The sequence below is a fragment of the Anguilla anguilla genome, chromosome 1, assembly GCF_013347855.1.
Source record: "Anguilla anguilla isolate fAngAng1 chromosome 1, fAngAng1.pri, whole genome shotgun sequence".
NCBI classification, from domain to species: domain Eukaryota; kingdom Metazoa; phylum Chordata; class Actinopteri; order Anguilliformes; family Anguillidae; genus Anguilla; species Anguilla anguilla.
Genome location: NC_049201.1, coordinates 69,609,650 through 69,624,649, shown reverse-complemented (window position 1 = coordinate 69,624,649; position 15,000 = coordinate 69,609,650). Strand labels below are relative to the sequence as shown.

At 50.0% G+C, this 15,000-nt stretch overlaps 1 pseudogene; it reads right to left on the bottom strand.

Moving 5' to 3' along the window:
• Positions 1 to 5,505: 5,505 nt before the first annotated feature.
• Positions 5,506 to 13,455, bottom strand: LOC118229731 (annotated as a pseudogene).
• Positions 13,456 to 15,000: the final 1,545 nt, after the last annotated feature.

Below are 15,000 nucleotides of genomic sequence, written 5' to 3'. Positions count from 1 at the left end.
AATTACACGTTTCTCATACAGACTATAACATCATTTAATGGCTTAAATCCAGATTTTTTGTGTGTACATCCTAAAAGGCACGTTTAGTAAATATGTCGGTATCCAATAATTGCAGCTGTGTGAGCATAATTGTTTTAGTGTGTCCGACAGTGACTGAACAGCGACATCAAATGGAAGGCAGGGGAAGTGCTGATAATAAAACGGCACATCGGATTGACCTCTGTCCTATTTTCTAAGGGGGGACAATACAACCACTTTACCACACGTATAAAATATTTTAACGTCTTGTACATTAAACTCGCTGTGTTTATAACGTTCCAAATTATATTCCAGGTAAATTCACATCTGGAGTAAACAGCCGTTCAAATTACATTAAGAAGGTAGGTCAAAAAAGTCAAATTCATCTGATTAATACCCCGCTGACTGTCTCGTTTTCGATTGGGATCATGTTACGAGATTATCTCCATGAATATAGCAGCACGTGCGAGCGTGATGTTGACTTATGGAACCAATGCGATTCTCTACCAGTTTCAAATGTGAAAGCAAAAAATGGCATGGTTGGGTAGTGCTCATAAAAGCCCTTAAATATAAGTTAATTTCATGGCCAAAATGCAGCAAGCGTTTAGAAATTACTATCCATGCAATTTCTTATCTGGCTTCTTTAGAAAAATCCTCGTCGAGACCGAATATGGAAATACAATATAACCTAACAATTAAAGTGCAATTTATTCGACGACTGGTCAGGTTCGTCCCTTTCTATTCCCAGACTCTCACCCAGGAAAGTCATTAATGATATTGTCTATTGTAACGACCTGTCTGTATTTGAGCGGGTGAAGTCAGCGTCTGCTATAGTGCCTACACCAGACGGCGGAGAGTGTCTGGGGAGATCCATCGCAGCGATTGTTCGTGTCTGATCACAGACCGCTTAGTCACGGCTAATGACACAGAAAATGATAAATGTGCCGCAGGAGTAATTAACGCACAATTATGTCATCTTTTTTCCCTGCGTGTACGCTGCCGTTTCAAATGTTTCAGTGTTGCTGCACAAAATTATTCTTTCGCTGTTGTGAATAGAACTGCTCACAACTCGCAACTTTTCCCCCGCTGTGATGCAATCACGCTAATAATACACGGCGCAACCTTTCAGTTTGACAGTTCGTCGTAATGACTGACATTAATGCGCTGGTTCGTCGTATGGTTTATGACATGTACCCGGAACTCCACTGTACAATTTTCTGTAATCATTCAAATAAATTCCAGTGACAGACTATATTCAATCAGATATCAGTATTTGAGCAGAATCGTAGCTATTTACCCAGTGATATCATTAAAACGTTTATAAAAAGCAATGAAAAATATCAGCTCAATCAATGGTTATTCCTGGTCAAGCATTGTCATTAGCATACTGCTGAAGAAATCTGAAGAAAATATGAAACTTTTCAGTAACAAGATGACCTTGTCAAACCAGTTACTGAACTTCACCCATGTCGTTTCATCAAAAGATTTCATGAAAAACAACCAAGAAAAATCAAACCCCCATCATTCATCCGATGTGAACCTGACAACATCTGATATGAGGTTCTTTCCCACCTCTATTCTTTTGCTTTGTGTCTTGAGTGTTGGCCTGAGAGATTATCGAAAGGTAGATAAAGAAGCCAAAAGCGACAGAGGGAGAGTTCAGGCACAGAAAGATAGACTGACAAGGTGAGAGAGAGCAGGAGACGTGAGGAGACATGAATCGCTTGCAGGTGTTTGCTGCAGAAAGAGAGGTGGAGGGGGGGGGGGGGTGCCTGGGGTGTCATGCTTTTACTTTAATGTGGCTAGTCTTAAATACAACAGATATAAAGTCGTCATGAAGTACAGGCAATTTACAATCTGTTTGCTGTGTGTGTGTGTGTGTGTGTGTGACAGTATTCACTGTGTACACCCTGTACAAACAAAGCAGCAACTGTCAGTGGTGGCCTGTTGTAATGGAAAGAACAGACACAAGAGATATCACAATGTGTGACTGGACAAAAGCACTGAATTTAGTCTGGAGTTGAGCAAAAGAGACAAAAGAGAATCTGAAGAAATGCAACAGAGGACGGGCTGGCCGAACTGACGTGTGCGTTTTGGGTCCCTTTTTTTTCTGATCCACAAACGTTGCAACTGTAATGATGGTTCAGTATCAGTAGCTTTTGTTCCGATAAAATCTGACACAAAAAATACACACACCACTTTTGTTAAAAGTATGATTCTTAAGCTTATTATTGTTATCATTAATAGTATTTAGTTATCATTATTATTATTATAACCTTTGTCATTGTTGGTTCATTTTACAGTTTATTTTTCAAGTTCTTTTTTTATTCATTCCAGTCGAAGGTAAACATGATTGTAATTGTTGTTTCCAACACTAATAAATGCTTTAGTTGTTTTCCCATTCAATACACTCACTCTTCCTGGTACATACGCACATGCACAAACAAGCCTTTGGAAACACACACAAGCACATCCAAACAATACTCACGCACATTCAATACACACCCACACCTCATGCACCTTGACACCACACATGCAAACACACACACACACTCATACATGAATGCAGACACAAATAATATGGGCAAACAGATGAGCTGAATATCCAAGCACACACATACACAAACACACACACACACACACACACACACACATATGCACACACACACACTCAAACATGCAAAAAATCACACTGCTCGCACCCACTCACACACACACACACACACAGTCAAGACCTTGATAAATGTATATAAGCATACACATATCAACTCTAAAACATACACACACTCTCTTACTCTCGTGTCTAAGTTTTTAAGTGCAACATTTGAAGAGTGATTCTTTTTTCCTTTTTCCTGATCAACTCTTCTACAGTTCCCCAAATAGGCACCACCCATCCCCCCCATCCCCCACCCCCCCCCCCCCCATTCGTTTCACATGCCCATCACCCCACCCAAATACAGAACCATAAAATAATACAAAAACAACAACTAAATTCATATTCAAGTTTGTAAAAATGCTTAGATCACTTTTCATTCTGGAGCATTCAAGTCTTAAGAACTCCTTTCTTTGTCTCAATGTAAAAGTTCTACAACAGCCATGACATACTGCAATATACAGCTACTGTGGTTCCATATAGAAGGGTCAGTTATAGCACGGAGAAATATATACCATTTTACTCAAACCACTACCATCATACACTATATGCTATAGGAAAGCACTGTTAATGCGTAGATTCATCCACATTGTATACCTTTACATCTTAAGGGAAGGTGATATTACCGTGCTCAATAAGGTGCTAGTTGCTATGAGACAGTAATTGAAGAACCATGGTAAGATGTTAGTACTTTCACACCTTGTCCAATCCCCAATCGAAATAATTTCTTAGTTCTCCAAATCAAAAAGCACTTTTTTTTTGCATTCACTACGTATAACAATGCTTTATTTCACTATTGTATGTGTATATATTTACATACACTTTTTGCAATCATGTAAAAGTATGAAATTGAGCTTCTTTTTTTCATCATACGCAAATAGGCCTCTCCTCTTGCTTGTACCGTGAACTGGACCTGATGGCACACGTACACATATGACACACGTTCTGAAGTTCATGAGAAAAGTAAACCAGCAAACAAACAAACAAACGGACAAACAAAAAAAAAAAAAGTTTGGCATTGGAATCCCAGGTGTCCTCATTCCCTCACCCAAGTTTAATCCAACAGAGAAGAACGAACCCCTCGGAGAACAATCCAACATGTATATAAATATATATACACAGTAATATTTATATTTAAATACATCTCCTCAAAGTCAGGGAGCTTCCTTCTGGTGGATTCCAGAGGCTCCACTCAACACTCTGCCTGGGCCCGGCTGTAGAAGTACAGAGTGGGGTCTGGGGTTTGATGCGATGCTCCTATGTACACACTTGCGTTCGAAAACACCCCTTTTGAAAAGTGAAGGCAACGCCCAGCCGCCCGTATCGGTATTGCTAAACTACTTGTGATGGATGCGACCCTCTCGACGGCAGCGGAGCGCAGATTTGGTACAGCGAAAGCAGGGGTGCGGCTGGCTGACGGGGCCGGGACGGCACTCGGACGGGACGGACACCACTCACTCGCTCACCTACACCTGCGTTTGCCTGCTGGGCAAAACTGGCCAGTCACCCCCCTGGTGGTGCTTAAAAAAAGTATTCTGGGCCAAGGAAACAAACCCCCAAATGTACGGAGTACAGCACCTGTATGAACAGATAGGCTATAGAAAGGACCACAGTATATTACAGGAATGAAATCCGGTCCCCGTAACATACAACAGACTACAGCTGTTGACTGGTACTAAAGCTGACAGATTGCCATGGCAACTGTGCTAGACGTAGGCCATGGCCACTCAGCGCTAATTGTATGAGTTGAACAGAGCGCACACCATGGCACAGAAAGTACAGTACAGTAAACCACGTGAAACTCAGGGAAACGTAAGCGAAGCACGCTCTGCGCACAGACCTACAGGCAACGCCGCCTGTCCTGTCACATCTCGCCCCACCATCCCCTCCGCGGTTCTGTGTCACGCTACACGCACACGCACACACACGCATACAGACACACACACACACACGCACACACAGACACACACGCGCACACACACACGCACAGACACAGACGCACAGACACACAGACACACACTCACTCACACACGCACACACACACAGACACACAGACACACACTCACTCACACACGCACACACACACAGACCTCCACCTCAGTGACAGCACTATTGAGTCATTTGCATTTTCACACCAAGTTGCTTCCTCCTGTCAGTCTGACTCACATCAAGGTCCTGTAAATCTGCCAGGACAGTCCAGTCAGGACTGGTAGGACCCGCTACAGACAGGAACGACACCACGTAGATTTTCACATTCACAATCAGCTCCAATTTGATCCGGATGAGAGAAAACAGAAGGCAATGGTCCAGTCTTCCAGGCAGCACTGGGCGATGATGTCACTGAGGGAGGCAGCCAATCAGATTCCTGGAGGAGCCTCGTGTGTCCAGTCCTATCTTGTAAGAAGCCTCAGGGTTGATTGTGTCACTATCGGGTCATGGCAGCAATCCCCCCCTGTTCATGACGCAGCATAATATCCACCTTTCCCCACATACATATCAGGTGCGGTATACATGATTCAACATGAATAACATGAATGACACCTGCACACCCCTCCGTATGTACATCCACACGTGCGTGTCACATGTTGCACATGCATCTCAACATGTGCGTCGTGTGCGAATCATGGCACTCGCGCAAGCGGAGAGGCGCAGGTTCGGTTGTCCGTGCGACCCCGCCCGTTCTGAGCAGTTCCCCCCAGCGCACTGCCCCGCCTCACCACGCAACCCCCTCCTCGCCCCGTCGCTTTTCACCGTTTCCCGTCCTCTCTTCTGATTGGTCCAGCGCGTGGCCTGTGTCCCCCCCCACCCCCCGTGCCCCCCGCCCCGCCCCCGTCTCTCTCTGCGCCCGAGCCCCTGGTTCGCCCCGCTGCTCTGCCAGGGCTGGCTGGTGCGACGCGGCTGCGGAGACGGGTGCTAGGAGACGGAGAGGGCGACGAGGAAGAGCGTTGCCACGGTGAGCAGCAGGCGATCTCGGGAGGGGCTACTGCACTGATGCTCTTCTCCAGCTTGGGGATTTCAGGTTAAACTCATCTGAGAGAGAGAGAGAGAGAGAGAGAGAGAGACATCACATTAATACTCCTGAATAAGAGGAAGAGGAGTTCAATAAACTCCAGGAAACAAAACAGCTGATTAACTGGATGTTGTGTCATAGAAGGATGGGGACTGTAGTGTGTAAATTAAACACAGGCTGATTGGCTGGCCGCCGCGGTGCACCAGCATGGCCCTGACACAGAAGTGAAGCGGAACTCAACACTGCTCTCTGCGGCGCGTTCACACGGCTCTGACAGGGCAAACAGAGCCCCCCCCCCCGCGGCCAGGCGGGGGTTAAACCCGTCACGAGTCGGACCTGGACGGACACGCAAACAGATCCTCCGACAGGAGGACGGCACGGCGTCTGCTCGCGGCATCTCAGGAATTTTGTTTTGTCTCCGCGTCAGACAGAAAAATCCAGCCGAACCGGCCGGACGGCGTGACCGACACCCCCGATGGGCGGCAGAGGCCGGACGGCGTCGCCCCTTCCTGCGTTCGCGAGCGCGTTGGCCTCGACGGGACGAGCGCGCCGACGTTCGCACGCACTCGTCAATCACCCGTCACACGCCTGCTTTTTTTTTTTTTTTTGGAGCGCAGAGCGCTTAAAGTTAATTATGACCCGCGGCCGTCGTGTCATGGGTATCGAGTTTCTGCATCGCTGCGCCTGCTATCTCAGGTCAGCCAGGAGTCTCCTAATCCAGACGTGTCAGGTATTCAAAAACAAAAACAGGTCTTTTCCAAGCACAACACGCGCTATATTGTGTTCCAGCGGCTTTTTGTTGGGTAATGATATTGTGTCACGTCAGTCTGACAGTTGTACTCGCGCCCACGACAAAAAACAACAAAAGGATTCACACATAACGTGAATTGCCAAGACGTCTTGTTTTTACGATGACACCGTGATTACAGTCAGAGTGTAACGCTATAGCTGGCCCGCGTTTGGGGTCACGCAGGTCCCAAACCGAAATTTCTCCCGGGAACGCGATGTGAAGGCACGCACGGAGGCTACACCATCGCCGCTGACTGAGACACCGCTCCACAGTTTTCTCTATTTTTTTTTTTTGGGAGGAAACACCGGGCAGAACACCGGGCAGAACACCGGGCAGAACACCGGGCGGAACACCGGGAGGAACACCGGCGGAACACCGGGCGGAACACCGGGCGGAACACCGGGCGGAACACCGGGAGGAACACCGGGAGGAACACCGGGAGGAACACCAGGAGGAACACCGGGAGGAACACCGGGCGGAACACCGGGAGGAACACCGGGAGGAACACCGGGCCGAACACCGGGAGGAACACCGGGAGGAACACCGGGAGGAACACCGGGAACACCGGGAGGAACACCGGGCGGAACACCGGAACACCGGGAACACCGGGAGGAACACCGGAGGAACACCGGCGAACGGGAGGAACACCGGGCGGAACACCGGGACAAACCCGGGCAGAACACCGGGAGGAACACCAGGCCGAGCGGCGTCGAGCGGGACGCTCGCTCTGTTTTAACCGACTCTGTAATCCGCGGCACCCATGCGCGCACGCACGCCGAGTCGCGCTAACGTGGCGTTCGCGGTTGCCGTGAGCGACGTGCCGCGGCGGGCCGCGCTCGGAACGCACCGGGGTTCTTTCATCCTCCTCGGTTCCTGTCCATTACCCCGTTCCCCAAAACGGGGCGATGGCGGCAGTAAGTCACTCGTGGGAAGGTGGGGGGGGGGGGGCGTGACAGAATGCAGAAAAGCTCTGTCACCTTTTATTCGCTGCGCGGGGAGCGAAGAATGAATTTCAGGTTCCATTAGAGCTCTTAGCTCCGTCGCCGCGGACGACTAACCCGTCTGTTAGCGGACCGTAAGGCGCCCGAGGAACAGAACGATCCGCACGGCCTAAGAGACGCATTCCCATGCGCTAACATGTGTGTGTGGGGGGGGTGTGTGTGTGCACCAAGACGCATGTGAGGGTTCGTGGGTGTACAAATAAATGTGTATGCGCGTGCAGGCATTTGCGTACACATGTACGAGTGTGTGTGTGTGTGTTGTGTGCGCGTGTATAATATGTACATATTATACTAAAAGTCCTTCTAGGGACAGGTGTTGGAAATTAGCTTAAAGTACAAACACTGTGGTGCAACGCATCTGAAATCGTGTATCCAGTTTGTCAATGTGTACTTGCATCTGTCCCTATCAATTAAACCATGAACAAATAAAATAAACACGTGTGCATGCAGTTGTGTATGTGTGTGTCTGTCAGTCTTTACTTTCATGTACCCGTGTTTGTGTTTGTGTGCGTGTTTGTGTTTGCGTGTGCGTGTTTGTACGTCTGCGTTTTTGTGCATCGTATGTGCGGGTGCTTGTGTTTGTACGTGAATAAGCACCTGTACGCACGCGTAAGAGCGCGTGATGACTCATTTGCGCTTCCTCGCTAATGCGCGCTGCGCTCTCTCTCTCTCTCTCTCTCTAATGGGCTCCTCCGCTCTGCTGAGAAAGCTCCGTCAGCACCGCCGCCCCCCCCGCCACGCCAATAAAGCTGGGCGGAAATCGAATTTGAATTTGAGGGAGCGGGGAAGCTGGGGAGGGGCGCGCGATTCGACGCAGACGCCGTGTTTCCACGCAGCAGCACCCTGATGTTCCATCGCCAGAGAGAGAGAAAAGGAGAGAGGGAGAGCAGGAGGGAGACAGAGAGAGGGGGGGGAGAGAGAGGGGGGGGCTTGTACCGCGTCATGCCTTGCTGAACCCCGTGTCATGCTAATCAAACAGACCTGAATGGAGCTAAGAGAGGGATGGAGGGCTCCACTGGCCTGTGTTAAAAAATCATTATGATAATGTTCCTTATTACCGATGTGCTGTGCGTTATGGAAAGCACCTCCGCCTGTGCCAGGCGGTTAATGGCCTCAGACACTCACACTGGGGGGGGGGGCACTCATGCTGCGGGGGTGGGGGGTGGGGGGTGTCCCTCAGGAGAGGAGAGAAGACAAAGAGAGGGGGAGAGAGACAGAGAGAGAGAGAGAGAGAGAGAGAGCCACCCAGGCAGGTGAAGAGGCCGGTGATGGGCTGATTTATGGGGCCTGGTGGCCGCTCGCAGATAAGACGGGGCGCGGTGACAGATGGGCTTCGCCGGCGACGCCCGGACTGGACGAGGAGACGACGTGCCCCGCGATTCGGGAGAGCGATCAGCACTTATCGCTTAGCGGGCGCGTCGGTAAGAGCCCCATCCGGCGGCAGAGGCGGCGGTGGAAACGCACGCGCACCCGCGCACGAGCTCATCGTCCGCGAAAGCTCAGCGCCACCGATCCGAGGCCGGAACAGTAAAGAAAAAAAACCCGCGTCCGAATCGCGCAGAGCGACGCGCGGGGATACGGCAGCGCCGCGGCTCGGGAGGGACGAACGCGGCACCGCGCAGCCTCCGGAACGTTCCAGAGCACGCAAACCCGTGGGCCTTCTCAAACAACTCCTCATCCCCGCTTACGTGCTCTCCCGCGATTTGGCACGTCTGCGTGTCTGTCGATTCGGAAAGCCCGGTCGCCCGGGCGCCAGCGCGCAGCGGCCATGGAAACGCCGCGGGCCGCTTTCGCCCGCCAAGCTGCGGCACAGGGGGCCTCGCGACCTACGCGCCGCCGCAGGGGGGGTCACGCGGGTCACGCGGGCCGGGGTCGAGCGGGAAGCGGGACGCGCCCCGCCCACACTCACCGATGTCGTGGATTTTAATGTTGGGTCTGAGCGTGTAGTCTGGCTGGGTCGGCTGGGACTCCTCGTCCACGTCAGAGGCTGGAAGCAGACAGAGAGAGACGGAAAGAGACGCACACATCCCGCTACGTTAATGCTGCTAGCGCACAGACAGGTAGCACTGCATCCCCACTGAACACTACGCTGCTAACACAAACAGAAGCACTGCATCCCCACTGAACACTACACTGCTAACACAAACAGAAGCACTGCATCCCCACTGAACGCTACACTGCTAACACAAACAGAAGCACTGCATCCCCACTGAACACTACACTGCTAACACAAACAGAAGCACTGCATCCCCACTGAACACTACGCTGCTAACACAAACAGAAGCACTGCATCCCCACTGAACACTACACTGCTAACACAAACAGAAGCACTGCATCCCCACTGAACACTACGCTGCTAACACAAACAGAAGCACTGCATCCCCACTGAACGCTACACTGCTAACACAAACAGAAGCACTGCATCCCCACTGAACACTACACTACTAACACAGAAGCACTGCATCCCCACTGAACACTACACTACTAACATAAACAGAAGCACTGCATCCCCACTGAACACTACACTGCTAACACAAACAGAAGCACTGCATCCCCACTGAACACTACGCTGCTAACACAAACAGAAGCACTGCATCCCCACTGAACGCTATACTGCTAACACAAACAGAAGCACTGCATCCCCACTGAACACTACACTGCTAACACAAACAGAAGCACTGCATCCCACCTGAACACTACACTGCTAACACAAATAGAAGCACTGCATCCCAACTGAACACTACACTGCTAACACAAACAGTAGCACTGCATCCCCACTGACACTACACTACTAACATAAACAGAAGCACTGCACTACCCCCGCAGGACAGAGTTCATTAAACACATTTATTTGAGTTATGCGTACGCACACACTGACAGACTGACTGGACCCTTCAGTCAATTACAAATGACACTGAGCAGTACAGGAAGCGAGTGCAGGTTAAAATAACTTGTACTGTCCTTGCAAAAAGCCTGAGAGGACACTACAGTATATTTACACTGACAGAGAGTGAGGGGGTTAGCATAACACAGCACAGCGCACTGTACGCCAGCGGCCTCTACAGTAGATTAAAACTGACACAGAGAGATGGGGGGGTGGGGGGGGGGGTTGGGGGTTAACACAACATATATACGCAGCAACGGACGACTGGACACCGGAATAGATTAAAAGTGACAGAGGGAGAGGCGGAGGGGGGGGGGGGGGTGGACGCGGGGGTGGGGGGCGGGGGCTTTCATCTCTGGGCCGGATAAGAAGCGCTGTGGGCGGGAGGGCCGGCGCTGCGGTAAAAATAGCCCGGTGCGTTAGCGGCGCCGCGGTAGGGCCACAGATGCAGGGCCGGGCCCCGTGTCAGCGCCACGCTAACCTCCACAGGCCGACCCCGCGCTCTCCAGCGCCGCCCGGACTGGCACAGACAGAGAGCTCCGTGCCCACCGCAGTCGGGAGGGGGTGGCGGGGGGGGGAGGGGGGTCACGAATCGAGACCCCGGAGGGAGAGAGACGAAAAACAACAGTGACAACAGGGCGCCGTGACGGACAAGGGAGCCGAGAGGGGTGTGTGTGTGTGTGGGTGTGTGTGTGTTTGTGTGAGTGGTGTGGGTGTGTGTGTGTGTTTGTGTGGGTGTGTGTGTGTGTTTGTGTGTGTTTGTATGTTGTGTGAGTGAGTGTGGGTGTGTGTGTGTGCATGTGTGTTTGTGTGTGTTTGTGTGGGTATGTGTGTGTGTGTGTAGTGTGTGCATGCGTGTGTCTCTGTGTGTGTGCGCGTGTGTGTGTGTGTGTGTGTGTGTGTGTGACTGCGCGTGTGTGTGCGGGCAGAGAAAAAAGACGTGGGTCAGATATACAGTGTAATAAGTGTAAGAAGGACAACTGATGAAGGAGAGTGATGAAGGGAGGAAATAAAATGATCAGCAGAAGGAGAAGAGGAGAGGGACATGAAAGAGGAGAGAGGGAGTGGGAGAGAGAGGGAGAGGGAGAGACTCACTGGTGGAGCAGCAGACGTACACCCTCAGTCTCAGGCAGCTGCGGCCGTGGTGGTGGGTGGGCGTGGCTGCAGAGACACACAAACACATCAGCTGCATGTCCAACCCACACAAACATACTGCATGACATGAACAGGCCACTCCCCTAATGTAACCGTCACATGTCTGCACTAGGGTAAAGGTCATCTAATTTCATTCACAAGTGAACTCACAGGTAAAAGAATAAAGCAATATTTTATTATGTAGCCAAATTAATATCATATTGACTAAGATATGTAAACAAATAAAATTTAGGGATGTAGTACAGTCAAGTGAAACCACACGTCTATACTTAATACAGAGGAAAAAGTCAAACGTAGATAACACAGTTCCCTAGATATAAGCACAGTAAAACCCACAGATGTGATCGGTACATCAGAGAGATATAGTATTGTAGGAGAGTAAGCACTCAGTGTAACTCACAGATGTAGTACTGTAGGAGAGTAAGCGCTCAGTGTAACTCACAGATGTAGTAGTGTAGGAGAGTACTGTAAGAGCTCAGTGTAACTCACAGATGTAGTATTAGAGTAAGAGCTCAGTGTAACTCACAGATATAGTATTAGAGTAAGAGCTCAGTGTAACTCACAGATATAGTAGCGTAGGAGAGTAAGCGCTCACTGTAACTCACAGATATAGTAGTGTGGGAGAGTAAGCGCTCAGTGTAAGTCACAGATGTAGGAGAGTAAGCACTTAGTGTAACCCACAGATGTAGTAGTGTAGGAGAGTACTGTAAGAGCTCAGTGTAACTCACAGATGTAGTAGAGTAGGAGAGTAAGCGCTCAGTGTAACTCACAGATGTAGTAGTGTAGGAGTAAGCGCTCAGTGTAACTCACAGATGTAGTAGTGTAGGAGAGTAAGCGCTCAGTGTAACTCACAGATGTAGTAGTGTAGGAGTAAGCGCTCAGTTTAACTCACAGATATAGTAGTGTAGGAGAGTAAGCACTTAGTGTAACCCACAGATGTAGTAGAGTAGGAGAGTACTGTAAGAGCTCAGTGTAACTCACAGATGTAGTAGAGTAGGAGAGTAAGAGCTCAGTGTAACTCACAGATGTAGTAGTGTAGGAGTAAGCGCTCAGTGTAACTCACAGATGTAGTAGTGTAGGAGTAAGAGCTCAGTGTAACTCACAGATGTAGTAGTACTCCTGGCCCACGTGGAACTCATAGCCCAGGAGAAGGCGCTGTATCGCTGGAACTTCTCTGGAACTTGATGGGCGCGTGCGGGGCGTGCGGTCGGTTGCACTCCCCACCGCTTGAAGCCCAGCTGGGGGTCGCACGTGCGGTATCCCCGGTAACTGACCATGTAGAGGACATACTGCTCCCCGACGCCCCGCTGGCTGTCGTTGTAGTGCGGGCAGTAGATGTCCAGGTAGTCGTTCACGTTCACCTGCACCGTGTAGCCTTCTCTACGGAGACTGCGAGGGAGAAATACCACAGGCCTGTCAGTCAAACCGCCACATCGCGAAGACAGACCGATAAAGCATGTCAGGAAACATCATTATTATCCACATTTAATACAAGAACGACTCAAACCAGGAAACAGGTGTGAAAACGTGAAAAAGAAAAATATCACAAAGGATTTCATCTGACAGAGCAATCAATAATAACGCACAAAATCATAAATAAAATGAAAACAGTTACGTGTTCCGTTAAAAAACATAAACAATCTGGGAGTCTGAAGATGAATGATGCTTCCCGTTATCCCGCATGACCCGTGACTGCGCGTGTCTACATGAATCTCCAGACATTCAGCGGCTTCTGCGCGTGGGCTGAATACAGTCACCGTTCTGTTGTCAGTTAGCTGCCTGCTCTACAGAGAGAGCAGGAACAGACAGCGGCCCCAGTCTGAGAGACAGGGAGCAGACTCTTGTCAACAACAGCACATCCCCTGAGGAGCAGGGACAAACCTGGCACCTGCAGCCTTTGTGTAACTTCTGACTTCCTCTGAAAACCTCAAGCAGGGCCACCATTAGTCGGCTGTGATTAGTACCGCGGGTACGCCAAGCTACTCTGGTATAGCGGAAAAAAACTTGTGTTTTGTGCGTGTGCGCGCGTGTGTGTGTTGTTTTTCGTTTTTTTAACGCACATAGGAGTCTTTTTTTCTTCAGTATCACATAGGAGTGGAGAATGCAAGGCCCTGATAAAATCTCTGTTTTTTGCCATCCGATCCTCCCCGCCCGGTCGCCCTTCACACAACATGATCAAGGCAGAACACGTAATGCCATCTTAAAATAAAGACAGACCTGTCTATCGGAACCCGCTCCGATATCGTCGTGTGTGACCCTTGGTTGTCGTACCGGGCTACCGCGGTGAGGCGAAGGAGAGGATGAGGGAAGTTTGTTATCAGTTCGTGCCGTGCTTTGAAGTGATTATACTACATCGCATCCAGGCATTGTAGCACAAGGCTCCAGGATTAGTTTTGTTCCCTGTTGTGAAGTGATTCTACTACAGCGCATCCCGCTACGATAGCACAAGGCTCCCTGTTCACACATTTGCGTTTGCGAGAGGGCTAGCGAGACAGCAGGTGCATAGGCGCGAGGACACGAGTCGCCAGTTTCGGTTTGATTTAGCGGCGGCGCATTCCCGGGCAACTTGAAAGGCTCAGCTGTGAACAGAGCCAAGACGGTCGGCAGGGGAAACAGAAGCGTGCGCCCTGGAGCTTTACACATCTACCGAGAGCGTCAAAACAAATCACACACCATCGTCCCTCTTCCCATCGCTCACAGATCACCGTCGCTCCAAAAAAGCTGCTTCTGACAGAGAGATTGAGTTTTCCCCACAGTCGATAACTTTTTTGTATATCTAGCCCAAAAATGGTATCGGAACTGTAAGAAAATACAGCGCAGCATATTCACAACGGCACGTGAAACGCTTCACCGTTGTAGTGACATGCAGGATACAGTAGGTGTCAGTAGTGCGATACTCCAGTAATCCGCGCCACTCACTCTCTCTCGCTCAGTTCTAGGTCACTTCTCCAGGGAGATTATTATTCAATTATTAAATGAAAATCGAAATGCTGCTACATCCTTCCCTACCTGCTTCTCTTTCCCCCATTCCCTCTCTCTCTCTCTCCCCTGTAAATCTCTCTGTCTCTCTCTTGTTCTCTCCCTCTAGTTTGTTCTCCCTTTAAATCCTGCCCCTTCTTTTCTGTTGCCCACACATGGAAGATGTGATGGATGCACACAGCATTTCTTCCCAGCATTTGTCGCTCCATCCATCACCCCCCAACCCCCTTTCCTCATGAACCCCGCCCATCAGAAATCAGACGGAAGCCCCCCCCCCCCCCCCCCCCAGTAGCATTGTGAAGAGAAAACTAGATGAATGCTTCAAGAAAAATTAGTTACACAGAGAGAGAGAAAGAGACAAATGTCAGGAGAGTGACAGATGCAAATGGGGGGAGGATGTAGAGAGAGAGTGGATAGCACAGGGTTTGGGGGCCTCTTAGAGAGAGAGAGGAAAACGGACTTGGGGAAGAGGGATGAGAGAAGCAGGAATGTGTGGGCAAAACCGGCGTG